The sequence below is a fragment of the Rhinoderma darwinii genome, chromosome 2 (assembly GCF_050947455.1).
Source record: "Rhinoderma darwinii isolate aRhiDar2 chromosome 2, aRhiDar2.hap1, whole genome shotgun sequence".
NCBI classification, from domain to species: Eukaryota; Metazoa; Chordata; class Amphibia; order Anura; family Rhinodermatidae; genus Rhinoderma; species Rhinoderma darwinii.
The window spans coordinates 234,180,661-234,207,826 of NC_134688.1; the positions used below are offsets into that span (position 1 = coordinate 234,180,661).

General features: G+C 38.5%; 1 protein-coding gene, 17 non-coding genes and 1 pseudogene across 23 annotated transcripts in view; all 19 read right to left on the bottom strand.

Moving 5' to 3' along the window:
- The window catches only part of TEX14 (testis expressed 14, intercellular bridge forming factor), a 532,366-nt gene that overhangs the window by 166,042 nt on the left and 339,158 nt on the right, over window positions 1–27,166 (bottom strand). The gene's annotated exons all lie outside the window — the stretch shown is intronic.
- On the bottom strand, window positions 17–234 carry LOC142747593 (small nucleolar RNA U3). The gene has a single exon (XR_012881869.1). It is a non-coding gene; the product is annotated as a small nucleolar RNA U3 (small nucleolar RNA).
- Window positions 1,587–1,804, bottom strand: LOC142747715 (small nucleolar RNA U3). Its single transcript, XR_012881976.1, has one exon. It is a non-coding gene; the product is annotated as a small nucleolar RNA U3 (small nucleolar RNA).
- Window positions 3,158–3,375, bottom strand: LOC142747725 (small nucleolar RNA U3). The gene has a single exon (XR_012881984.1). It is a non-coding gene; the product is annotated as a small nucleolar RNA U3 (small nucleolar RNA).
- On the bottom strand, window positions 4,720–4,916 carry LOC142747782 (small nucleolar RNA U3; annotated as a pseudogene).
- LOC142747726 (small nucleolar RNA U3) lies at window positions 6,261–6,478 on the bottom strand. The gene has a single exon (XR_012881985.1). It is a non-coding gene; the product is annotated as a small nucleolar RNA U3 (small nucleolar RNA).
- On the bottom strand, window positions 7,829–8,046 carry LOC142747663 (small nucleolar RNA U3). Its single transcript, XR_012881931.1, has one exon. It is a non-coding gene; the product is annotated as a small nucleolar RNA U3 (small nucleolar RNA).
- LOC142747672 (small nucleolar RNA U3) lies at window positions 9,391–9,608 on the bottom strand. Its single transcript, XR_012881939.1, has one exon. It is a non-coding gene; the product is annotated as a small nucleolar RNA U3 (small nucleolar RNA).
- LOC142747610 (small nucleolar RNA U3) lies at window positions 10,959–11,176 on the bottom strand. Its single transcript, XR_012881886.1, has one exon. It is a non-coding gene; the product is annotated as a small nucleolar RNA U3 (small nucleolar RNA).
- LOC142747612 (small nucleolar RNA U3) lies at window positions 12,530–12,747 on the bottom strand. The gene has a single exon (XR_012881887.1). It is a non-coding gene; the product is annotated as a small nucleolar RNA U3 (small nucleolar RNA).
- On the bottom strand, window positions 14,080–14,294 carry LOC142747698 (small nucleolar RNA U3). The gene has a single exon (XR_012881962.1). It is a non-coding gene; the product is annotated as a small nucleolar RNA U3 (small nucleolar RNA).
- On the bottom strand, window positions 15,648–15,865 carry LOC142747614 (small nucleolar RNA U3). The gene has a single exon (XR_012881888.1). It is a non-coding gene; the product is annotated as a small nucleolar RNA U3 (small nucleolar RNA).
- Window positions 17,198–17,415, bottom strand: LOC142747604 (small nucleolar RNA U3). Its single transcript, XR_012881879.1, has one exon. It is a non-coding gene; the product is annotated as a small nucleolar RNA U3 (small nucleolar RNA).
- LOC142747615 (small nucleolar RNA U3) lies at window positions 18,763–18,980 on the bottom strand. The gene has a single exon (XR_012881889.1). It is a non-coding gene; the product is annotated as a small nucleolar RNA U3 (small nucleolar RNA).
- LOC142747616 (small nucleolar RNA U3) lies at window positions 20,337–20,554 on the bottom strand. Its single transcript, XR_012881890.1, has one exon. It is a non-coding gene; the product is annotated as a small nucleolar RNA U3 (small nucleolar RNA).
- LOC142747617 (small nucleolar RNA U3) lies at window positions 21,902–22,119 on the bottom strand. Its single transcript, XR_012881891.1, has one exon. It is a non-coding gene; the product is annotated as a small nucleolar RNA U3 (small nucleolar RNA).
- LOC142747618 (small nucleolar RNA U3) lies at window positions 23,441–23,658 on the bottom strand. Its single transcript, XR_012881892.1, has one exon. It is a non-coding gene; the product is annotated as a small nucleolar RNA U3 (small nucleolar RNA).
- LOC142747679 (small nucleolar RNA U3) lies at window positions 25,009–25,226 on the bottom strand. Its single transcript, XR_012881945.1, has one exon. It is a non-coding gene; the product is annotated as a small nucleolar RNA U3 (small nucleolar RNA).
- LOC142747668 (small nucleolar RNA U3) lies at window positions 26,589–26,806 on the bottom strand. Its single transcript, XR_012881936.1, has one exon. It is a non-coding gene; the product is annotated as a small nucleolar RNA U3 (small nucleolar RNA).

The window sequence follows — 27,166 nt, forward strand, 5'->3', positions numbered from 1 at the left end:
TACAGATTGAGAAGCAACCACTCAGTTTGAGATCTCCCCCTCCACCCTCTCTGTGAAAAAGAAGGAGAACGGTCATCAACAGCTATCAGAACCTACAATGAAGCAGATCTGAGAGCTCACTTCCCGCTCAGGAGAGATCACTACAGCTCTTCCTCGTGGTTGGTGCATTTAGACACTTTAGAGCACATTTCTGCAGTTACACACTATAGAAATGATCCCTGAAAGTACAGTCTTCACCCTTGACTTGCTAGAACGACACTCCGGGGGATAGGACCCTATGTGTAACATTAGAGAGACATCCACACAACCTGAGACATAGAGACTCCTGTAAACATTGAGACCTTGTAAATGGTTAGAGCCGTGACTGCAGTGTTAGACAGCTTTTCCCGGCCGTGTGACGACCGTTCGCAAAACGGGCGTCACACGGCCGCAGTAAAAACAATAGACCCCAAATGGGGTTATTCACACAACCGATTTTTTTTTGACGGCCCGGTAAATCCAGTGGTCAAAAAACTGGGACATGCCCTATTTTCGGCCATTCTCCTGGCCGTCCGGCTCCCATAGAAGTCTATGGGGCCGGGTAATACACGGCCATCACCGGAACGTGTCCCGAGTGACGGCCATGTATTCCGTCCCTCCTCCTCCTCCTCCTCCTCCTCCTCCTCCCACTAAAGTAATTTTCGTGTTCAAGATAGTACCTTTAAGAAATATGTAACGGCCATAGGGGTCATAAAGTATTAATGTGCCAGGCATAAATGCTGCCTTTTTTACGATTTATGTAATTGCTGATGTATTTCTTTGCAACTGCTTTAAATAAAAAGAGTTTATACAAAAAAACTAAAGAAAATAAAGTTTTTAGTAGTGTTCAAAAAAATAAAAGTTAAAGTTTAAAAAACTTTAATAAATTTTAAAAAAACCAAAATAAATAAACAAAATTGATATCACCACGCCCGTAAAAGTCGAAACTATTACAATATAACATTATTTAACCCACACAGTGAACCCCATAAAGAAATTTCAAAACGCCATAATCGCTGTTTTTGGGCCACATTAACTCTAATAAAAGATGTAATTAAAAGTGAACAAAAACTCACATGTACCAAAAATAGTACCAATAAAAACTCGTGACACAAAAATAAGCCCTCGCACCAGTCAAACGAAAGAAAAATAAAAACGTTAGGGCTCTCATAATATTGTGACTCAAAGCACGTAATTTTCTTTGTAAAAATAGTAAAACATTAAAAAAAAATTGATAAATCTGGTATCGCCGTAATCATATTAACCCGCAGAATAAAGTTAAGTTGTAATTTTTTACTGCACGGTGAACGCCGTAATAACGAAAGCCAAAAAAAACTGACGAATCACAGTTTTTCCAACTTTACCACCACAAAGATTCTTTTTCCATCTCCCATTACATTATATAGTGCAATACAATTAAAAATTCTCGTACAAAGAAAAAGCCGTCAATTTACTTGAATTTGAAAGATAATTGTTCTTTGATGGTAGAGAATGACAAACTGCTATGAATCAAGAGAAAAAAAGCAAATCTACATCTCATACTATTATTCTGTACAGATTGAGAAGCAACCACTCAGTTTGAGATCTCCCCCTCCACCCTCTCTGTGAAAAAGAAGGAGAACGGTCATCAACAGCAATCAGAACCTACAATGAAGCAGATCTGAGAGCTCACTTCCCGCTCAGGAGAGATCACTACAGCTCTTTCTCGTGGTTGGTGCATTTAGACACTTTAGAGCACATTTCCGCAGTTACACACTATAGAAATGATCCCTGAAAGTACAGTCTTAACCCTTGACTTGCTAGAACGACACTCCGGGGGATAGGACCCTATGTGTAACATTAGAGAGACATCCACACAACCTGAGACATAGAGACTCCTGTAAACATTGAGACCTTGTAAATGGTTAGAGCCGTGACTGCAGTGTTAGACAGCTTTTCCCGGCCGTGTGACGACCGTTCGCAAAACGGGCGTCACACGGCCGCAGTAAAAACAATAGACCCCAAATGGGGTTATTCACACAACCGATTTTTTTGACGGCCCGGTAAATCCAGTGGTCAAAAAACTGGGACATGCCCTATTTTCGGCCATTCTCCTGGCCGTCCGGCTCCCATAGAAGTCTATGGGGCCGGGTAATACACGGCCATCACCGGAATGTGTCCCGAGTGACGGCCATGTATTCCGTCCCTCCTCCTCCTCCTCCTCCTCCTCCTCCTCCTCCCACTAAAGTAATTTTCGTGTTCAAGATAGTACCTTTAAGAAATATGTAACGGCCATAGGGGTCATAAAGTATTAATGTGCCAGGCATAAATGCTGCCTTTTTTACGATTTATGTAATTGCTGATGTATTTCTTTGCAACTGCTTTAAATAAAAAGAGTTTATACAAAAAAACTAAAGAAAATAAAGTTTTTAGTAGTGTTCAAAAAAATAAAAGTAAAAGTTTAAAAAACTTTAATAAATGTTAAAAAAACCAAAATAAATAAACAAAATTGATATCACCACGCCCGTAAAAGTCGAAACTATTACAATATAACATTATTTAACCCACACAGTGAACCCCATAAAGAAATTTCAAAACGCCATAATCGCTGTTTTTGGGCCACATTAACTCTAATAAAAGATGTAATTAAAAGTGAACAAAAACTCACATGTACCAAAAATAGTACCAATAAAAACTCGTGACACAAAAATAAGCCCTCGCACCAGTCAAACGAAAGAAAAATAAAAACGTTAGGGCTCTCATAATATTGTGACTCAAAGCACGTAATTTTCTTTGTAAAAATAGTAAAACATTAAAAAAAAATTGATAAATCTGGTATCGCCGTAATCATATTAACCCGCAGAATAAAGTTAAGTTGTAATTTTTTACTGCACGGTGAACGCCGTAATAACGAAAGCCAAAAAAAACTGACGAATCACAGTTTTTCCAACTTTACCACCACAAAGATTCTTTTTCCATCTCCCATTACATTATATAGTGCAATACAATTACAAATTCTCGTACAAAGAAAAAGCCGTCAATTTACTTGAATTTGAAAGATAATTGTTCTTTGATGGTAGAGAATGACAAACTGCTATGAATCAAGAGATAAAAAGCAAATCTACATCTCATACTATTATTCTGTACAGATTGAGAAGCAACCACTCAGTTTGAGATCTCCCCCTCCACCCTCTCTGTGAAAAAGAAGGAGAACGGTCATCAACAGCAATCAGAACCTACAATGAAGCAGATCTGAGAGCTCACTTCCTGCTCAGGAGAGATCACTACAGCTCTTCCTCGTGGTTGGTGCATTTAGACACTTTAGAGCACATTTCCGCAGTTACACACTATAGAAATGATCCCTGAAAGTACAGTCTTCACCCTTGACTTGCTAGAACGACACTCCGGGGGATAGGACCCTATGTGTAACATTAGAGAGACATCCACACAACCTGAGACATAGAGACTCCTGTAAACATTGAGACCTTGTAAATGGTTAGAGCCGTGACTGCAGTGTTAGACAGCTTTTCCCGGCCGTGTGACGACCGTTCGCAAAACGGGCGTCACACGGCCGAAGTAAAAACAATAGACCCCAAATGGGGTTATTCACACAACCGATTTTTTTGACGGCCCGGTAAATCCAGTGGTCAAAAAACTGGGACATGCCCTATTTTCGGCCATTCTCCTGGCCGTCCGGCTCCCATAGAAGTCTATGGGGCCGGGTAATACACGGCCATCACCGGAATGTGTCCCGAGTGACGGCCATGTATTCCGTCCCTCCTCCTCCTCCTCCTCCTCCTCCCACTAAAGTAATTTTCGTGTTCAAGATAGTACCTTTAAGAAATATGTAACGGCCATAGGGGTCATAAAGTATTAATGTGCCAGGCATAAATGCTGCCTTTTTTACGATTTATGTAATTGCTGATGTATTTCTTTGCAACTGCTTTAAATAAAAAGAGTTTATACAAAAAAACTAAAGAAAATAAAGTTTTTAGTAGTGTTCAAAAAAATAAAAGTAAAAGTTTAAAAAACTTTAATAAATTTTAAAAAAAACAAAATAAATAAACAAAATTGATATCACCACGCCCGTAAAAGTCGAAACTATTACAATATAACATTATTTAACCCACACAGTGAACCCCATAAAGAAATTTCAAAACGCCATAATCGCTGTTTTTGGGCCACATTAACTCTAATAAAAGATGTAATTAAAAGTGAACAAAAACTCACATGTACCAAAAATAGTACCAATAAAAACTCGTGACACAAAAATAAGCCCTCGCACCAGTCAAACGAAAGAAAAATAAAAACGTTAGGGCTCTCATAATATTGTGACTCAAAGCACGTAATTTTCTTTGTAAAAATAGTAAAACATTAAAAAAAAATGTATAAATCTGGTATCGCCGTAATCATATTAACCCGCAGAATAAAGTTAAGTTGTAATTTTTTACTGCACGGTGAACGCCGTAATAACGAAAGCCAAAAAAAACTGACGAATCACAGTTTTTCCAACTTTACCACCACAAAGATTCTTTTTCCATCTCCCATTACATTATATAGTGCAATACAATTAAAAATTCTCGTACAAAGAAAAAGCCGTCAATTTACTTGAATTTGAAAGATAATTGTTCTTTGATGGTAGAGAATGACAAACTGCTATGAATCAAGAGATAAAAAGCAAATCTACATCTCATACTATTATTCTGTACAGATTGAGAAGCAACCACTCAGTTTGAGATCTCCCCCTCCACCCTCTCTGTGAAAAAGAAGGAGAACGGTCATCAACAGCAATCAGAACCTACAATGAAGCAGATCTGAGAGCTCACTACAGCTCTTCCTCGTGGTTGGTGCATTTAGACACTTTAGAGCACATTTCCGCAGTTACACACTATAGAAATGATCCCTGAAAGTACAGTCTTAACCCTTGACTTGCTAGAACGACACTCCGGGGGATAGGACCCTATGTGTAACATTAGAGAGACATCCACACAACCTGAGACATAGAGACTCCTGTAAACATTGAGACCTTGTAAATGGTTAGAGCCGTGACTGCAGTGTTAGACAGCTTTTCCCGGCCGTGTGACGACCGTTCGCAAAACGGGCGTCACACGGCCGCAGTAAAAACAATAGACCCCAAATGGGGTTATTCACACAACCGATTTTTTTGACGGCCCGGTAAATCCAGTGGTCAAAAAACTGGGACATGCCCTATTTTCGGCCATTCTCCTGGCCGTCCGGCTCCCATAGAAGTCTATGGGGCCGGGTAATACACGGCCATCACCGGAATGTGTCCCGAGTGACGGCCATGTATTCCGTCCCTCCTCCTCCTCCTCCTCCTCCTCCCACTAAAGTAATTTTCGTGTTCAAGATAGTACCTTTAAGAAATATGTAACGGCCATAGGGGTCATAAAGTATTAATGTGCCAGGCATAAATGCTGCCTTTTTTACGATTTATGTAATTGCTGATGTATTTCTTTGCAACTGCTTTAAATAAAAAGAGTTTATACAAAAAAACTAAAGAAAATAAAGTTTTTAGTAGTGTTCAAAAAAATAAAAGTAAAAGTTTAAAAAACTTTAATAAATTTTAAAAAAACCAAAATAAATAAACAAAATTGATATCACCACGCCCGTAAAAGTCGAAACTATTACAATATAACATTATTTAACCCACACAGTGAACCCCATAAAGAAATTTCAAAACGCCATAATCGCTGTTTTTGGGCCACATTAACTCTAATAAAAGATGTAATTAAAAGTGAACAAAAACTCACATGTACCAAAAATAGTACCAATAAAAACTCGTGACACAAAAATAAGCCCTCGCACCAGTCAAACGAAAGAAAAATAAAAACGTTAGGGCTCTCATAATATTGTGACTCAAAGCACGTAATTTTCTTTGTAAAAATAGTAAAACATTAAAAAAAAATTGATAAATCTGGTATCGCCGTAATCATATTAACCCGCAGAATAAAGTTAAGTTGTAATTTTTTACTGCACGGTGAACGCCGTAATAACGAAAGCCAAAAAAAACTGACGAATCACAGTTTTTCCAACTTTACCACCACAAAGATTCTTTTTCCATCTCCCATTACATTATATAGTGCAATACAATTAAAAATTCTCGTACAAAGAAAAAGCCGTCAATTTACTTGAATTTGAAAGATAATTGTTCTTTGATGGTAGAGAATGACAAACTGCTATGAATCAAGAGATAAAAAGCAAATCTACATCTCATACTATTATTCTGTACAGATTGAGAAGCAACCACTCAGTTTGAGATCTCCCCCTCCACCCTCTCTGTGAAAAAGAAGGAGAACGGTCATCAACAGCAATCAGAACCTACAATGAAGCAGATCTGAGAGCTCACTTCCTGCTCAGGAGAGATCACTACAGCTCTTCCTCGTGGTTGGTGCATTTAGACACTTTAGAGCACATTTCCGCAGTTACACACTATAGAAATGATCCCTGAAAGTACAGTCTTCACCCTTGACTTGCTAGAACGACACTCCGGGGGATAGGACCCTATGTGTAACATTAGAGAGACATCCACACAACCTGAGACATAGAGACTCCTGTAAACATTGAGACCTTGTAAATGGTTAGAGCCGTGACTGCAGTGTTAGACAGCTTTTCCCGGCCGTGTGACGACCGTTCGCAAAACGGGCGTCACACGGCCGCAGTAAAAACAATAGACCCCAAATGGGGTTATTCACACAACCGATTTTTTTGACGGCCCGGTAAATCCAGTGGTCAAAAAACTGGGACATGCCCTATTTTCGGCCATTCTCCTGGCCGTCCGGCTCCCATAGAAGTCTATGGGGCCGGGTAATACACGGCCATCACCGGAATGTGTCCCGAGTGACGGCCATGTATTCCGTCCCTCCTCCTCCTCCTCCTCCTCCTCCTCCTCCCACTAAAGTAATTTTCGTGTTCAAGATAGTACCTTTAAGAAATATGTAACGGCCATAGGGGTCATAAAGTATTAATGTGCCAGGCATAAATGCTGCCTTTTTTACGATTTATGTAATTGCTGATGTATTTCTTTGCAACTGCTTTAAATAAAAAGAGTTTATACAAAAAAACTAAAGAAAATAAAGTTTTTAGTAGTGTTCAAAAAAATAAAAGTAAAAGTTTAAAAAACTTTAATAAATTTAAAAAAAAACAAAATAAATAAACAAAATTGATATCACCACGCCCGTAAAAGTCGAAACTATTACAACATAACATTATTTAACCCACACAGTGAACCCCATAAAGAAATTTCAAAACGCCATAATCGCTGTTTTTGGGCCACATTAACTCTAATAAAAGATGTAATTAAAAGTGAACAAAAACTCACATGTACCAAAAATAGTACCAATAAAAACTCGTGACACAAAAATAAGCCCTCGCACCAGTCAAACGAAAGAAAAATAAAAACATTAGGGCTCTCATAATATTGTGACTCAAAGCACGTAATTTTCTTTGTAAAAATAGTAAAACATTAAAAAAAAATTGATAAATCTGGTATCGCCGTAATCATATTAACCCGCAGAATAAAGTTAAGTTGTAATTTTTTACTGCACGGTGAACGCCGTAATAACGAAAGCCAAAAAAAACTGACGAATCACAGTTTTTCCAACTTTACCACCACAAAGATTCTTTTTCCATCTCCCATTACATTATATAGTGCAATACAATTAAAAATTCTCGTACAAAGAAAAAGCCGTCAATTTACTTGAATTTGAAAGATAATTGTTCTTTGATGGTAGAGAATGACAAACTGCTATGAATCAAGAGATAAAAAGCAAATCTACATCTCATGCTATTATTCTGTACAGATTGAGAAGCAACCACTCAGTTTGAGATCTCCCCCTCCACCCTCTCTGCGAAAAAGAAGGAGAACGGTCATCAACAGCAATCAGAACCTACAATGAAGCAGATCTGAGAGCTCACTTCCCGCTCAGGAGAGATCACTACAGCTCTTCCTCGTGGTTGGTGCATTTAGACACTTTAGAGCACATTTCCGCAGTTACACACTATAGAAATGATCCCTGAAAGTACAGTCTTAACCCTTGACTTGCTAGAACGACACTCCGGGGGATAGGACCCTATGTGTAACATTAGAGAGACATCCACACAACCTGAGACATAGAGACTCCTGTAAACATTGAGACCTTGTAAATGGTTAGAGCCGTGACTGCAGTGTTAGACAGCTTTTCCCGGCCGTGTGACGACCGTTCGCAAAACGGGCGTCACACGGCCGCAGTAAAAACAATAGACCCCAAATGGGGTTATTCACACAACCGATTTTTTTGACGGCCCGGTAAATCCAGTGGTCAAAAAACTGGGACATGCCCTATTTTCGGCCATTCTCCTGGCCGTCCGGCTCCCATAGAAGTCTATGGGGCCGGGTAATACACGGCCATCACCGGAATGTGTCCCGAGTGACGGCCATGTATTCCGTCCCTCCTCCTCCTCCTCCTCCTCCTCCCACTAAAGTAATTTTCGTGTTCAAGATAGTACCTTTAAGAAATATGTAACGGCCATAGGGGTCATAAAGTATTAATGTGCCAGGCATAAATGCTGCCTTTTTTACGATTTATGTAATTGCTGATGTATTTCTTTGCAACTGCTTTAAATAAAAAGAGTTTATACAAAAAAACTAAAGAAAATAAAGTTTTTAGTAGTGTTCAAAAAAATAAAAGTAAAAGTTTAAAAAACTTTAATAAATTTAAAAAAAACCAAAATAAATAAACAAAATTGATATCACCACGCCCGTAAAAGTCGAAGCTATTACAATATAACATTATTTAACCCACACAGTGAACCCCATAAAGAAATTTCAAAACGCCATAATCGCTGTTTTTGGGCCACATTAACTCTAATAAAAGATGTAATTAAAAGTGAACAAAAACTCACATGTACCAAAAATAGTACCAATAAAAACTCGTGACACAAAAATAAGCCCTCGCACCAGTCAAACGAAAGAAAAATAAAAACGTTAGGGCTCTCATAATATTGTGACTCAAAGCACGTAATTTTCTTTGTAAAAATAGTAAAACATTAAAAAAAAATTGATAAATCTGGTATCGCCGTAATCATATTAACCCGCAGAATAAAGTTAAGTTGTAATTTTTTACTGCACGGTGAACGCCGTAATAACGAAAGCCAAAAAAAACTGACGAATCACAGTTTTTCCAACTTTACCACCACAAAGATTCTTTTTCCATCTCCCATTACATTATATAGTGCAATACAATTAAAAATTCTCGTACAAAGAAAAAGCCGTCAATTTACTTGAATTTGAAAGATAATTGTTCTTTGATGGTAGAGAATGACAAACTGCTATGAATCAAGAGATAAAAAGCAAATCTACATCTCATACTATTATTCTGTACAGATTGAGAAGCAACCACTCAGTTTGAGATCTCCCCCCCCACCCTCTCTGTGAAAAAGAAGGAGAACGGTCATCAACAGCAATCAGAACCTACAATGAAGCAGATCTGAGAGCTCACTTCCCGCTCAGGAGAGATCACTACAGCTCTTCCTCGTGGTTGGTGCATTTAGACACTTTAGAGCACATTTCCGCAGTTGCACACTATAGAAATGATCCCTGAAAGTACAGTCTTAACCCTTGACTTGCTAGAACGACACTCCGGGGGATAGGACCCTATGTGTAACATTAGAGAGACATCCACACAACCTGAGACATAGAGACTCCTGTAAACATTGAGACCTTGTAAATGGTTAGAGCCGTGACTGCAGTGTTAGACAGCTTTTCCCGGCCGTGTGACGACCGTTCGCAAAACGGGCGTCACACGGCCGCAGTAAAAACAATAGACCCCAAATGGGGTTATTCACACAACCGATTTTTTTGACGGCCCGGTAAATCCAGTGGTCAAAAAACTGGGACATGCCCTATTTTCGGCCATTCTCCTGGCCGTCCGGCTCCCATAGAAGTCTATGGGGCCGGGTAATACACGGCCATCACCGGAATGTGTCCCGAGTGACGGCCATGTATTCCGTCCCTCCTCCTCCTCCTCCTCCTCCTCCTCCTCCCACTAAAGTAATTTTCGTGTTCAAGATAGTACCTTTAAGAAATATGTAACGGCCATAGGGGTCATAAAGTATTAATGTGCCAGGCATAAATGCTGCCTTTTTTACGATTTATGTAATTGCTGATGTATTTCTTTGCAACTGCTTTAAATAAAAAGAGTTTATACAAAAAAACGAAAGAAAATAACGTTTTTAGTAGTGTTCAAAAAAATAAAAGTAAAAGTTTAAAAAACTTTAATAAATTTAAAAAAAAACAAAATAAATAAACAAAATTGATATCACCACGCCCGTAAAAGTCGAAACTATTACAATATAACATTATTTAACCCACACAGTGAACCCCATAAAGAAATTTCAAAACGCCATAATCGCTGTTTTTGGGCCACATTAACTCTAATAAAAGATGTAATTAAAAGTGAACAAAAACTCACATGTACCAAAAATAGTACCAATAAAAACTCGTGACACAAAAATAAGCCCTCGCACCAGTCAAACTAAAGAAAAATAAAAACGTTAGGGCTCTCATAATATTGTGACTCAAAGCACGTAATTTTCTTTGTAAAAATAGTAAAACATTAAAAAAAAATTGATAAATCTGGTATCGCCGTAATCATATTAACCCGCAGAATAAAGTTAAGTTGTAATTTTTTACTGCACGGTGAACGCCGTAATAACGAAAGCCAAAAAAAACTGACGAATCACAGTTTTTCCAACTTTACCACCACAAAGATTCTTTTTCCATCTCCCATTACATTATATAGTGCAATACAATTAAAAATTCTCGTACAAAGAAAAAGCCGTCAATTTACTTGAATTTGAAAGATAATTGTTCTTTGATGGTAGAGAATGACAAACTGCTATGAATCAAGAGATAAAAAGCAAATCTACATCTCATACTATTATTCTGTACAGATTGAGAAGCAACCACTCAGTTTGAGATCTCCCCCTCCACCCTCTCTGTGAAAAAGAAGGAGAACGGTCATCAACAGCAATCAGAACCTACAATGAAGCAGATCTGAGAGCTCACTTCCCGCTCAGGAGAGATCACTACAGCTCTTCCTCGTGGTTGGTGCATTTAGACACTTTAGAGCACATTTCCGCAGTTACACACTATAGAAATGATCCCTGAAAGTACAGTCTTAACCCTTGACTTGCTAGAACGACACTCCGGGGGATAGGACCCTATGTGTAACATTAGAGAGACATCCACACAACCTGAGACATAGAGACTCCTGTAAACATTGAGACCTTGTAAATGGTTAGAGCCGTGACTGCAGTGTTAGACAGCTTTTCCCGGCCGTGTGACGACCGTTCGCAAAACGGGCGTCACACGGCCGCAGTAAAAACAATAGACCCCAAATGGGGTTCTTCACACAACCGATTTTTTTGACGGCCCGGTAAATCCAGTGGTCAAAAAACTGGGACATGCCCTATTTTCGGCCATTCTCCTGGCCGTCCGGCTCCCATAGAAGTCTATGGGGCCGGGTAATACACGGCCATCACCGGAATGTGTCCCGAGTGACGGCCATGTATTCCGTCCCTCCTCCTCCTCCTCCTCCTCTTCCTCCTCCTCCCACTAAAGTAATTTTCGTGTTCAAGATAGTACCTTTAAGAAATATGTAACGGCCATAGGGGTCATAAAGTATTAATGTGCCAGGCATAAATGCTGCCTTTTTTACGATTTATGTAATTGCTGATGTATTTCTTTGCAACTGCTTTAAATAAAAAGAGTTTATACAAAAAAACTAAAGAAAATAAAGTTTTTAGTAGTGTTCAAAAAAATAAAAGTAAAAGTTTAAAAAACTTTAATAAATTAAAAAAAAAACAAAATAAATAAACAAAATTGATATCACCACGCCCGTAAAAGTCGAAACTATTACAATATAACATTATTTAACCCACACAGTGAACCCCATAAAGAAATTTCAAAACGCCATAATCGCTGTTTTTGGGCCACATTAACTCTAATAAAAGATGTAATTAAAAGTGAACAAAAACTCACATGTACCAAAAATAGTACCAATAAAAACTCGTGACACAAAAATAAGCCCTCGCACCAGTCAAACGAAAGAAAAATAAAAACGTTAGGGCTCTCATAATATTGTGACTCAAAGCACGTAATTTTCTTTGTAAAAATAGTAAAACATTAAAAAAAAAATGATAAATCTGGTATCGCCGTAATCATATTAACCCGCAGAATAAAGTTAAGTTGTAATTTTTTACTGCACGGTGAACGCCGTAATAACGAAAGCCAAAAAAAACTGACGAATCACAGTTTTTCCAACTTTACCACCACAAAGATTCTTTTTCCATCTCCCATTACATTATATAGTGCAATACAATTAAAAATTCTCGTACAAAGAAAAAGCCGTCAATTTACTTGAATTTGAAAGATAATTGTTCTTTGATGGTAGAGAATGACAAACTGCTATGAATCAAGAGATAAAAAGCAAATCTACATCTCATACTATTATTCTGTACAGATAGAGAAGCAACCACTCAGTTTGAGATCTCCCCCTCCACCCTCTCTGTGAAAAAGAAGGAGAACGGTCATCAACAGCAATCAGAACCTACAATGAAGCAGATCTGAGAGCTCACTTCCCGCTCAGGAGAGATCACTACAGCTCTTCCTCGTGGTTGGTGCATTTAGACACTTTAGAGCACATTTCCGCAGTTACACACTATAGAAATGATCCCTGAAAGTACAGTCTTAACTCTTGACTTGCTAGAACGACACTCCGGGGGATAGGACCCTATGTGTAACATTAGAGAGACATCCACACAACCTGAGACATAGAGACTCCTGTAAACATTGAGACCTTGTAAATGGTTAGAGCCGTGACTGCAGTGTTAGACAGCATTTCCCGGCCGTGTGACGACCGTTCGCAAAACGGGCGTCACACGGCCGCAGTAAAAACAATAGACCCCAAATGGGGTTATTCACACAACCGATTTTTTTGACGGCCCGGTAAATCCAGTGGTCAAAAAACTGGGACATGCCCTATTTTCGGCCATTCTCCTGGCCGTCCGGCTCCCATAGAAGTCTATGGGGCCGGGTAATACACGGCCATCACCGGAATGTGTCCCGAGTGACGGCCATGTATTCCGTCCCTCCTCCTCCTCCCACTAAAGTAATTTTCGTGTTCAAGATAGTACCTTTAAGAAATATGTAACGGCCATAGGGGTCATAAAGTATTAATGTGCCAGGCATAAATGCTGCCTTTTTTACGATTTATGTAATTGCTGATGTATTTCTTTGCAACTGCTTTAAATAAAAAGAGTTTATACAAAAAAACTAAAGAAAATAAAGTTTTTAGTAGTGTTCAAAAAAATAAAAGTAAAAGTTTAAAAAACTTTAATAAATTAAAAAAAAAACAAAATAAATAAACAAAATTGATATCACCACGCCCGTAAAAGTCGAAACTATTACAATATAACATTATTTAACCCACACAGTGAACCCCATAAAGAAATTTCAAAACGCCATAATCGCTGTTTTTGGGCCACATTAACTCTAATAAAAGATGTAATTAAAAGTGAACAAAAACTCACATGTACCAAAAATAGTACCAATAAAAACTCGTGACACAAAAATAAGCCCTCGCACCAGTCAAACGAAAGAAAAATAAAAACGTTAGGGCTCTCATAATATTGTGACTCAAAGCACGTAATTTTCTTTGTAAAAATAGTAAAACATTAAAAAAAAAATGATAAATCTGGTATCGCCGTAATCATATTAACCCGCAGAATAAAGTTAAGTTGTAATTTTTTACTGCACGGTGAACGCCGTAATAACGAAAGCCAAAAAAAACTGACGAATCACAGTTTTTCCAACTTTACCACCACAAAGATTCTTTTTCCATCTCCCATTACATTATATAGTGCAATACAATTAAAAATTCTCGTACAAAGAAAAAGCCGTCAATTTACTTGAATTTGAAAGATAATTGTTCTTTGATGGTAGAGAATGACAAACTGCTATGAATCAAGAGATAAAAAGCAAATCTACATCTCATACTATTATTCTGTACAGATTGAGAAGCAACCACTCAGTTTGAGATCTCCCCCTCCACCCTCTCTGTGAAAAAGAAGAACGGTCATCAACAGCAATCAGAACCTACAATGAAGCAGATCTGAAAGCTCACTTCCCGCTCAGGAGAGATCACTACAGCTCTTCCTCGTGGTTGGTGCATTTAGACACTTTAGAGCACATTTCCGCAGTTACACACTATAGAAATGATCCCTGAAAGTACAGTCTTAACCCTTGACTTGCTAGAACGACACTCCGGGGGATAGGACCCTATGTGTAACATTAGAGAGACATCCACACAACCTGAGACATAGAGACTCCTGTAAACATTGAGACCTTGTAAATGGTTAGAGCCGTGACTGCAGTGTTAGACAGCATTTCCCGGCCGTGTGACGACCGTTCGCAAAACGGGCGTCACACGGCCGCAGTAAAAACAATAGACCCCAAATGGGGTTATTCACACAACCGATTTTTTTGACGGCCCGGTAAATCCAGTGGTCAAAAAACTGGGACATGCCCTATTTTCGGCCATTCTCCTGGCCGTCCGGCTCCCATAGAAGTCTATGGGGCCGGGTAATACACGGCCATCACCGGAATGTGTCCCGAGTGACGGCCATGTATTCCGTCCCTCCTCCTCCTCCTCCTCCTCCTCCTCCTCCTCCCACTAAAGTAATTTTCGTGTTCAAGATAGTACCTTTAAGAAATATGTAACGGCCATAGGGGTCATAAAGTATTAATGTGCCAGGCATAAATGCTGCCTTTTTTACGATTTATGTAATTGCTGATGTATTTCTTTGCAACTGCTTTAAATAAAAAGAGTTTATACAAAAAAACTAAAGAAAATAAAGTTTTTAGTAGTGTTCAAAAAAATAAAAGTAAAAGTTTAAAAAACTTTAATAAATTTAAAAAAAACCAAAATAAATAAACAAAATTGATATCACCACGCCCGTAAAAGTCGAAACTATTACAATATAACATTATTTAACCCACACAGTGAACCCCATAAAGAAATTTCAAAACGCCATAATCGCTGTTTTTGGGCCACATTAACTCTAATAAAAGATGTAATTAAAAGTGAACAAAAACTCACATGTACCAAAAATAGTACCAATAAAAACTCGTGACACAAAAATAAGCCCTCGCACCAGTCAAACGAAAGAAAAATAAAAACGTTAGGGCTCTCATAATATTGTGACTCAAAGCACGTAATTTTCTTTGTAAAAATAGTAAAACATTAAAAAAAAATTGATAAATCTGGTATCGCCGTAATCATATTAACCCGCAGAATAAAGTTAAGTTGTAATTTTTTACTGCACGGTGAACGCCGTAATAACGAAAGCCAAAAAAAACTGACGAATCACAGTTTTTCCAACTTTACCACCACAAAGATTCTTTTTCCATCTCCCATTACATTATATAGTGCAATACAATTAAAAATTCTCGTACAAAGAAAAAGCCGTCAATTTACTTGAATTTGAAAGATAATTGTTCTTTGATGGTAGAGAATGACAAACTGCTATGAATCAAGAGATAAAAAGCAAATCTACATCTCATACTATTATTCTGTACAGATTGAGAAGCAACCACTCAGTTTGAGATCTCCCCCTCCACCCTCTCTGTGAAAAAGAAGGAGAACGGTCATCAACAGCAATCAGAACCTACAATGAAGCAGATCTGAGAGCTCACTTCCCGCTCAGGAGAGATCACTACAGCTCTTCCTCGTGGTTGGTGCATTTAGACACTTTAGAGCACATTTCCGCAGTTACACACTATAGAAATGATCCCTGAAAGTACAGTCTTAACCCTTGACTTGCTAGAACGACACTCCGGGGGATAGGACCCTATGTGTAACATTAGAGAGACATCCACACAACCTGAGACATAGAGACTCCTGTAAACATTGAGACCTTGTAAATGGTTAGAGCCGTGACTGCAGTGTTAGACAGCTTTTCCCGGCCGTGTGACGACCGTTCGCAAAACGGGCGTCACACGGCCGCAGTAAAAACAATAGACCCCAAATGGGGTTATTCACACAACCGATTTTTTTGACGGCCCGGTAAATCCAGTGGTCAAAAAACTGGGACATGCCCTATTTTCGGCCATTCTCCTGGCCGTCCGGCTCCCATAGAAGTCTATGGGGCCGGGTAATACACGGCCATCACCGGAATGTGTCCCGAGTGACGGCCATGTATTCCGTCCCTCCTCCTCCTCCCACTAAAGTAATTTTCGTGTTCAAGATAGTACCTTTAAGAAATATGTAACGGCCATAGGGGTCATAAAGTATTAATGTGCCAGGCATAAATGCTGCCTTTTTTACGATTTATGTAATTGCTGATGTATTTCTTTGCAACTGCTTTAAATAAAAAGAGTTTATACAAAAAAACTAAAGAAAATAAAGTTTTTAGTAGTGTTCAAAAAAATAAAAGTAAAAGTTTAAAAAACTTTAATAAATTAAAAAAAAAACGAAATAAATAAACAAAATTGATATCACCACGCCCGTAAAAGTCGAAACTATTACAATATAACATTATTTAACCCACACAGTGAACCCCATAAAGAAATTTCAAAACGCCATAATCGCTGTTTTTGGGCCACATTAACTCTAATAAAAGATGTAATTAAAAGTGAACAAAAACTCACATGTACCAAAAATAGTACCAATAAAAACTCGTGACACAAAAATAAGCCCTCGCACCAGTCAAACGAAAGAAAAATAAAAACGTTAGGGCTCTCATAATATTGTGACTCAAAGCACGTAATTTTCTTTGTAAAAATAGTAAAACATTAAAAAAAAAATGATAAATCTGGTATCGCCGTAATCATATTAACCCGCAGAATAAAGTTAAGTTGTAATTTTTTACTGCACGGTGAACGCCGTAATAACGAAAGCCAAAAAAAACTGACGAATCACAGTTTTTCCAACTTTACCACCACAAAGATTCTTTTTCCATCTCCCATTACATTATATAGTGCAATACAATTAAAAATTCTCGTACAAAGAAAAAGCCGTCAATTTACTTGAATTTGAAAGATAATTGTTCTTTGATGGTAGAGAATGACAAACTGCTATGAATCAAGAGATAAAAAGCAAATCTACATCTCATACTATTATTCTGTACAGATTGAGAAGCAACCACTCAGCTTGAGATCTCCCCCTCCACCCTCTCTGTGAAAAAGAAGGAGAACGGTCATCAACAGCAATCAGAACCTACAATGAAGCAGATCTGAGAGCTCACTTCCCGCTCAGGAGAGATCACTACAGCTCTTCCTCGTGGTTGGTGCATTTAGACACTTTAGAGCACATTTCCGCAGTTACACACTATAGAAATGATCCCTGAAAGTACAGTCTTAACCCTTGACTTGCTAGAACGACACTCCGGGGGATAGGACCCTATGTGTAACATTAGAGAGACATCCACACAACCTGAGACATAGAGACTCCTGTAAACATTGAGACCTTGTAAATGGTTAGAGCCGTGACTGCAGTGTTAGACAGCATTTCCCGGCCGTGTGACGACCGTTCGCAAAACGGGCGTCACACGGCCGCAGTAAAAACAATAGACCCCAAATGGGGTTATTCACACAACCGATTTTTTTGACGGCCCGGTAAATCCAGTGGTCAAAAAACTGGGACATGCCCTATTTTCAGCCATTCTCCTGGCCGTCCGGCTCCCATAGAAGTCTATGGGGCCGGGTAATACACGGCCATCACCGGAATGTGTCCCGAGTGACGGCCATGTATTCCGTCCCTCCTCCTCCTCCTCCTCCTCCTCCTCCCACTAAAGTAATTTTCGTGTTCAAGATAGTACCTTTAAGAAATATGTAACGGCCATAGGGGTCATAAAATATTAATGTGCCAGGCATAAATGCTGCCTTTTTTACGATTTATGTAATTGCTGATGTATTTCTTTGCAACTGCTTTAAATAAAAAGAGTTTATACAAAAAAACTAAAGAAAATAAAGTTTTTAGTAGTGTTCAAAAAAATAAAAGTAAAAGTTTAAAAAACTTTAATAAATTTAAAAAAAAACAAAATAAATAAACAAAATTGATATCACCACGCCCGTAAAAGTCGAAACTATTACAACATAACATAATTTAACCCACACAGTGAACCCCATAAAGAAATTTCAAAACGCCATAATCGCTGTTTTTGGGCCACATTAACTCTAATAAAAGATGTAATTAAAAGTGAACAAAAACTCACATGTACCAAAAATAGTACCAATAAAAACTCGTGACACAAAAATAAGCCCTCGCACCAGTCAAACGAAAGAAAAATAAAAACGTTAGGGCTCTCATAATATTGTGACTCAAAGCACGTAATTTTCTTTGTAAAAATAGTAAAACATTAAAAAAAAATTGATAAATCTGGTATCGCCGTAATCATATTAACCCGCAGAATAAAGTTAAGTTGTAATTTTTTACTGCACGGTGAACGCCGTAATAACAAAAGCCAAAAAAAACTGACGAATCACAGTTTTTCCAACTTTACCACCACAAAGATTCTTTTTCCATCTCCCATTACATTATATAGTGCAATACAATTAAAAATTCTCGTACAAAGAAAAAGCCGTCAATTTACTTGAATTTGAAAGATAATTGTTCTTTGATGGTAGAGAATGACAAACTGCTATGAATCAAGAGATAAAAAGCAAATCTACATCTCATACTATTATTCTGTACAGATTGAGAAGCAACCACTCAGTTTGAGATCTCCCCCTCCACCCTCTCTGTGAAAAAGAAGGAGAACGGTCATCAACAGCAATCAGAACCTACAATGAAGCAGATCTGAGAGCTCACTTCCCGCTCAGGAGAGATCACTACAGCTCTTCCTCGTGGTTGGTGCATTTAGACACTTTAGAGCACATTTCCGCAGTTACACACTATAGAAATGATCCCTGAAAGTACAGTCTTAACCCTTGACTTGCTAGAACGACACTCCGGGGGATAGGACCCTATGTGTAACATTAGAGAGACATCCACACAACCTGAGACATAGAGACTCCTGTAAACATTGAGACCTTGTAAATGGTTAGAGCCGTGACTGCAGTGTTAGACAGCTTTTCCCGGCCGTGTGACGACCGTTCGCAAAACGGGCGTCACACGGCCGCAGTAAAAACAATAGACCCCAAATGGGGTTATTCACACAACCGATTTTTTTGACGGCCCGGTAAATCCAGTGGTCAAAAAACTGGGACATGCCCTATTTTCGGCCATTCTCCTGGCCGTCCGGCTCCCATAGAAGTCTATGGGGCCGGGTAATACACGGCCATCACCGGAATGTGTCCCGAGTGACGGCCATGTATTCCGTCCCTCCTCCTCCTCCTCCTCCTCCTCCTCCTCCTCCTCCCACTAAAGTAATTTTCGTGTTCAAGATAGTACCTTTAAGAAATATGTAACGGCCATAGGGGTCATAAAGTATTAATGTGCCAGGCATAAATGCTGCCTTTTTTACGATTTATGGAATTGCTGATGTATTTCTTTGCAACTGCTTTAAATAAAAAGAGTTTATACAAAAAAACGAAAGAAAATAAAGTTTTTAGTAGTGTTCAAAAAAATAAAAGTAAAAGTTTAAAAAACTTTAATAAATTTAAAAAAAACCAAAATAAATAAACAAAATTGATATCACCACGCCCGTAAAAGTCGAAACTATTACAATATAACATTATTTAACCCACACAGTGAACCCCATAAAGAAATTTCAAAACGCCATAATCGCTGTTTTTGGGCCACATTAACTCTAATAAAAGATGTAATTAAAAGTGAACAAAAACTCACATGTACCAAAAATAGTACCAATAAAAACTCGTGACACAAAAATAAGCCCTCGCACCAGTCAAACTAAAGAAAAATAAAAACGTTAGGGCTCTCATAATATTGTGACTCAAAGCACGTAATTTTCTTTGTAAAAATAGTAAAACATTAAAAAACAATTGATAAATCTGGTATCGCCGTAATCATATTAACCCGCAGAATAAAGTTAAGTTGTAATTTTTTACTGCACGGTGAACGCCGTAATAACGAAAGCCAAAAAAAACTGACGAATCACAGTTTTTCCAACTTTACCACCACAAAGATTCTTTTTCCATCTCCCATTACATTATATAGTGCAATACAATTACAAATTCTCGTACAAAGAAAAAGCCATCAATTTACTTGAATTTGAAAGATAATTGTTCTTTGATGGTAGAGAATGACAAACTGCTATGAATCAAGAGATAAAAAGCAAATCTACATCTCATACTATTATTCTGTACAGATTGAGAAGCAACCACTCAGTTTGAGATCTCCCCCTCCACCCTCTCTGTGAAAAAGAAGGAGAACGGTCATCAACAGCAATCAGAACCTACAATGAAGCAGATCTGAGAGCTCACTTCCCGCTCAGGAGAGATCACTACAGCTCTTCCTCGTGGTTGGTGCATTTAGACACTTTAGAGCACATTTCCGCAGTTACACACTATAGAAATGATCCCTGAAAGTACAGTCTTAACCCTTGACTTGCTAGAACGACACTCCGGGGGATAGGACCCTATGTGTAACATTAGAGAGACATCCACACAACCTGAGACATAGAGACTCCTGTAAACATTGAGACCTTGTAAATGGTTAGAGCCGTGACTGCAGTGTTAGACAGCTTTTCCCGGCCGTGTGACGACCGTTCGCAAAACAGGCGTCACACGGCCGCAGTAAAAACAATAGACCCCAAATGGGGTTATTCACACAACCGATTTTTTTGACGGCCCGGTAAATCCAGTGGTCAAAAAACTGGGACATGCCCTATTTTCGGCCATTCTCCTGGCCGTCCGGCTCCCATAGAAGTCTATGGGGCCGGGTAATACACGGCCATCACCGGAATGTGTCCCGAGTGACGGCCATGTATTCCGTCCCTCCTCCTCCTCCTCCTCCTCCTCCTCCCACTAAAGTAATTTTCGTGTTCAAGATAGTACCTTTAAGAAATATGTAACGGCCATAGGGGTCATAAAGTATTAATGTGCCAGGCATAAATGCTGCCTTTTTTACGATTTATGTAATTGCTGATGTATTTCTTTGCAACTGCTTTAAATAAAAAGAGTTTATACAAAAAAACTAAAGAAAATAAAGTTTTTAGTAGTGTTCAAAAAAATAAAAGTAAAAGTTTAAAAAACTTTAATAAATTTAAAAAAAAACAAAATAAATAAACAAAATTGATATCACCACGCCCGTAAAAGTCGAAACTATTACAATATAACATTATTTAACCCACACAGTGAACCCCATAAAGAAATTTCAAAACGCCATAATCGCTGTTTTTGGGCCACATTAACTCTAATAAAAGATGTAATTAAAAGTGAACAAAAACTCACATGTACCAAAAATAGTACCAATAAAAACTCGTGACACAAAAATAAGCCCTCGCACCAGTCAAACTAAAGAAAAATAAAAACGTTAGGGCTCTCATAATATTGTGACTCAAAGCACGTAATTTTCTTTGTAAAAATAGTAAAACATTAAAAAACAATTGATAAATCTGGTATCGCCGTAATCATATTAACCCGCAGAATAAAGTTAAGTTGTAATTTTTTACTGCACGGTGAACGCCGTAATAACGAAAGCCAAAAAAAACTGACGAATCACAGTTTTTCCAACTTTACCACCACAAAGATTCTTTTTCCATCTCCCATTACATTATATAGTGCAATACAATTACAAATTCTCGTACAAAGAAAAAGCCATCAATTTACTTGAATTTGAAAGATAATTGTTCTTTGATGGTAGAGAATGACAAACTGCTATGAATCAAGAGATAAAAAGCAAATCTACATCTCATACTATTATTCTGTACAGATTGAGAAGCAACCACTCAGTTTGAGATCTCCCCCTCCACCCTCTCTGTGAAAAAGAAGGAGAACGGTCATCAACAGCAATCAGAACCTACAATGAAGCAGATCTGAGAGCTCACTTCCCGCTCAGGAGAGATCACTACAGCTCTTCCTCGTGGTTGGTGCATTTAGACACTTTAGAGCACATTTCCGCAGTTACACACTATAGAAATGATCCCTGAAAGTACAGTCTTAACCCTTGACTTGCTAGAACGACACTCCGGGGGATAGGACCCTATGTGTAACATTAGAGAGACATCCACACAACCTGAGACATAGAGACTCCTGTAAACATTGAGACCTTGTAAATGGTTAGAGCCGTGACTGCAGTGTTAGACAGCTTTTCCCGGCCGTGTGACGACCGTTCGCAAAACAGGCGTCACACGGCCGCAGTAAAAACAATAGACCCCAAATGGGGTTATTCACACAACCGATTTTTTTGACGGCCCGGTAAATCCAGTGGTCAAAAAACTGGGACATGCCCTATTTTCGGCCATTCTCCTGGCCGTCCGGCTCCCATAGAAGTCTATGGGGCCGGGTAATACACGGCCATCACCGGAATGTGTCCCGAGTGACGGCCATGTATTCCGTCCCTCCTCCTCCTCCTCCTCTTCCTCCTCCTCCCACTAAAGTAATTTTCGTGTTCAAGATAGTACCTTTAAGAAATATGTAACGGCCATAGGGGTCATAAAGTATTAATGTGCCAGGCATAAATGCTGCCTTTTTTACGATTTATGTAATTGCTGATGTATTTCTTTGCAACTGCTTTAAATAAAAAGAGTTTATACAAAAAAACTAAAGAAAATAAAGTTTTTAGTAGTGTTCAAAAAAATAAAAGTAAAAGTTTAAAAAACTTTAATAAATTTTAAAAAAACCAAAATAAATAAACAAAATTGATATCACCACGCCCGTAAAAGTCGAAACTATTACAATATAACATTATTTAACCCACACAGTGAACCCCATAAAGAAATTTCAAAACGCCATAATCGCTGTTTTTGGGCCACATTAACTCTAATAAAAGATGTAATTAAAAGTGAACAAAAACTCACATGTACCAAAAATAGTACCAATAAAAACTCGTGACACAAAAATAAGCCCTCGCACCAGTCAAACGAAAGAAAAATAAAAACGTTAGGGCTCTCATAATATTGTGACTCAAAGCACGTAATTTTCTTTGTAAAAATAGTAAAACATTAAAAAAAAATTGATAAATCTGGTATCGCCGTAATCATATTAACCCGCAGAATAAAGTTAAGTTGTAATTTTTTACTGCACGGTGAACGCCGTAATAACGAAAGCCAAAAAAAACTGACGAATCACAGTTTTTCCATCTCCCATTACATTATATAGTGCAATACAATTAAAAATTCTCGTACAAAGAAAAAGCCGTCAATTTACTTGAATTTGAAAGATAATTGTTCTTTGATGGTAGAGAATGACAAACTGCTATGAATCAAGAGATAAAAAGCAAATCTACATCTCATACTATTATTCTGTACAGATTGAGAAGCAACCACTCAGTTTGAGATCTCCCCCTCCACCCTCTCTGTGAAAAAGAAGGAGAACGGTCATCAACAGCAATCAGAACCTACAATGAAGCAGATCTGAGAGCTCACTTCCCGCTCAGGAGAGATCACTACAGCTCTTCCTCGTGGTTGGTGCATTTAGACACTTTAGAGCACATTTCCGCAGTTACACACTATAGAAATGATCCCTGAAAGTACAGTCTTAACCCTTGACTTGCTAGAACGACACTCCGGGGGATAGGACCCTATGTGTAACATTAGAGAGACATCCACACAACCTGAGACATAGAGACTCCTGTAAACATTGAGACCTTGTAAATGGTTAGAGCCGTGACTGCAGTGTTAGACAGCTTTTCCCGGCCGTGTGACGACCGTTCGCAAAACGGGCGTCACACGGCCGCAGTAAAAACAATAGACCCCAAATGGGGTTATTCACACAACCGATTTTTTTGACGGCCCGGTAAATCCAGTGGTCAAAAAACTGGGACATGCCCTATTTTCGGCCATTCTCCTGGCCGTCCGGCTCCCATAGAAGTCTATGGGGCCGGGTAATACACGGCCATCACCGGAATGTGTCCCGAGTGACGGCCATGTATTCCGTCCCTCCTCCTCCTCCTCCTCTTCCTCCTCCTCCCACTAAAGTAATTTTCGTGTTCAAGATAGTACCTTTAAGAAATATGTAACGGCCATAGGGGTCATAAAGTATTAATGTGCCAGGCATAAATGCTGCCTTTTTTACGATTTATGTAATTGCTGATGTATTTCTTTGCAACTGCTTTAAATAAAAAGAGTTTATACAAAAAAACTAAAGAAAATAAAGTTTTTAGTAGTGTTCAAAAAAATAAAAGTAAAAGTTTAAAAAACTTTAATAAATTAAAAAAAAAACAAAATAAATAAACAAAATTGATATCACCACGCCCGTAAAAGTCGAAACTATTACAATATAACATTATTTAACCCACACAGTGAACCCCATAAAGAAATTTCAAAACGCCATAATCGCTGTTTTTGGGCCACATTAACTCTAATAAAAGATGTAATTAAAAGTGAACAAAAACTCACATGTACCAAAAATAGTACCAATAAAAACTCGTGACACAAAAATAAGCCCTCGCACCAGTCAAACGAAAGAAAAATAAAAACGTTAGGGCTCTCATAATATTGTGACTCAAAGCACGTAATTTTCTTTGTAAAAATAGTAAAACATTAAAAAAAAAATGATAAATCTGGTATCGCCGTAATCATATTAACCCGCAGAATAAAGTTAAGTTGTAATTTTTTACTGCACGGTGAACGCCGTAATAACGAAAGCCAAAAAAAACTGACGAATCACAGTTTTTCCAACTTTACCACCACAAAGATTCTTTTTCCGTCTCCCATTACATTATATAGTGCAATACAATTAAAAATTCTCGTACAAAGAAAAAGCCGTCAATTTACTTGAATTTGAAAGATAATTGTTCTTTGATGGTAGAGAATGACAAACTGCTATGAATCAAGAGATAAAAAGCAAATCTACATCTCATACTATTATTCTGTACAGATTGAGAAGCAACCACTCAGTTTGAGATCTCCCCCTCCACCCTCTCTGTGAAAAAGAAGGAGAACGGTCATCAACAGCAATCAGAACCTACAATGAAGCAGATCTGAGAGCTCACTTCCCGCTCAGGAGAGATCACTACAGCTCTTCCTCGTGGTTGGTGCATTTAGACACTTTAGAGCACATTTCCGCAGTTGCACACTATAGAAATGATCCCTGAAAGTACAGTCTTAACCCTTGACTTGCTAGAACGACACTCCGGGGGATAGGACCCTATGTGTAACATTAGAGAGACATCCACACAACCTGAGACATAGAGACTCCTGTAAACATTGAGACCTTGTAAATGGTTAGAGCCGTGACTGCAGTGTTAGACAGCTTTTCCCGGCCGTGTGACGACCGTTCGCAAAACGGGCGTCACACGGCCGCAGTAAAAACAATAGACCCCAAATGGGGTTATTCACACAACCGATTTTTTTGACGGCCCGGTAAATCCAGTGGTCAAAAAACTGGGACATGCCCTATTTTCGGCCATTCTCCTGGCCGTCCGGCTCCCATAGACGTCTATGGGGCCGGGTAATACACGGCCATCACCGGAATGTGTCCCGAGTGACGGCCATGTATTCCGTCCCTCCTCCTCCTCCTCCTCCTCCTCCTCCTCCTCCTCCTCCTCCCACTAAAGTAATTTTCGTGTTCAAGATAGTACCTTTAAGAAATATGTAACGGCCATAGGGGTCATAAAGTATTAATGTGCCAGGCATAAATGCTGCCTTTTTTACGATTTATGTAATTGCTGATGTATTTCTTTGCAACTGCTTTAAATAAAAAGAGTTTATACAAAAAAACTAAAGAAAATAAAGTTTTTAGTAGTGTTCAAAAAAATAAAAGTAAAAGTTTAAAAAACTTTAATAAATTTAAAAAAAAACAAAATAAATAAACAAAATTGATATCACCACGCCCGTAAAAGTCGAAACTATTACAATATAACATTATTTAACCCACACAGTGAACCCCATAAAGAAATTTCAAAACGCCATAATCGCTGTTTTTGGGCCACATTAACTCTAATAAAAGATGTAATTAAAAGTGAACAAAAACTCACATGTACCAAAAATAGTACCAATAAAAACTCGTGACACAAAAATAAGCCCTCGCACCAGTCAAACGAAAGAAAAATAAAAACGTTAGGGCTCTCATAATATTGTGACTCAAAGCACGTAATTTTCTTTGTAAAAATAGTAAAACATTAAAAAAAAATTGATAAATCTGGTATCGCCGTAATCATATTAACCCGCAGAATAAAGTTAAGTTGTAATTTTTTACTGCACGGTGAACGCCGTAATAACGAAAGCCAAAAAAAACTGACGAATCACAGTTTTTCCAACTTTACCACCACAAAGATTCTTTTTCCATCTCCCATTACATTATATAGTGCAATACAATTAAAAATTCTCGTACAAAGAAAAAGCCGTCAATTTACTTGAATTTGAAAGATAATTGTTCTTTGATGGTAGAGAATGACAAACTGCTATGAATCAAAAGATAAAAAGCAAATCTACATCTCATACTATTATTCTGTACAGATTGAGAAGCAACCACTCAGTTTGAGATCTCCCCCTCCACCCTCTCTGTGAAAAAGAAGGAGAACGGTCATCAACAGCAATCAGAACCTACAATGAAGCAGATCTGAGAGCTCACTTCCCGCTCAGGAGAGATCACTACAGCTCTTCCTCGTGGTTGGTGCATTTAAACACTTTAGAGCACATTTCCGCAGTTACACACTATAGAAATGATCCCTGAAAGTACAGTCTTAACCCTTGCCTTGCTAGAACGACACTCCGGGGGATAGGACCCTATGTGTAACATTAGAGAGACATCCACACAACCTGAGACATAGAGACTCCTGTAAACATTGAGACCTTGTAAATGGTTAGAGCCGTGACTGCAGTGTTAGACAGCTTTTCCCGGCCGTGTGACGACCGTTCGCAAAACGGGCGTCACACGGCCGCAGTAAAAACAATAGACCCCAAATGGGGTTATTCACACAACCGATTTTTTTGACGGCCCGGTAAATCCAGTGGTCAAAAAACTGGGACATGCCCTATTTTCGGCCATTCTCCTGGCCGTCCGGCTCCCATAGAAGTCTATGGGGCCGGGTAATACACGGCCATC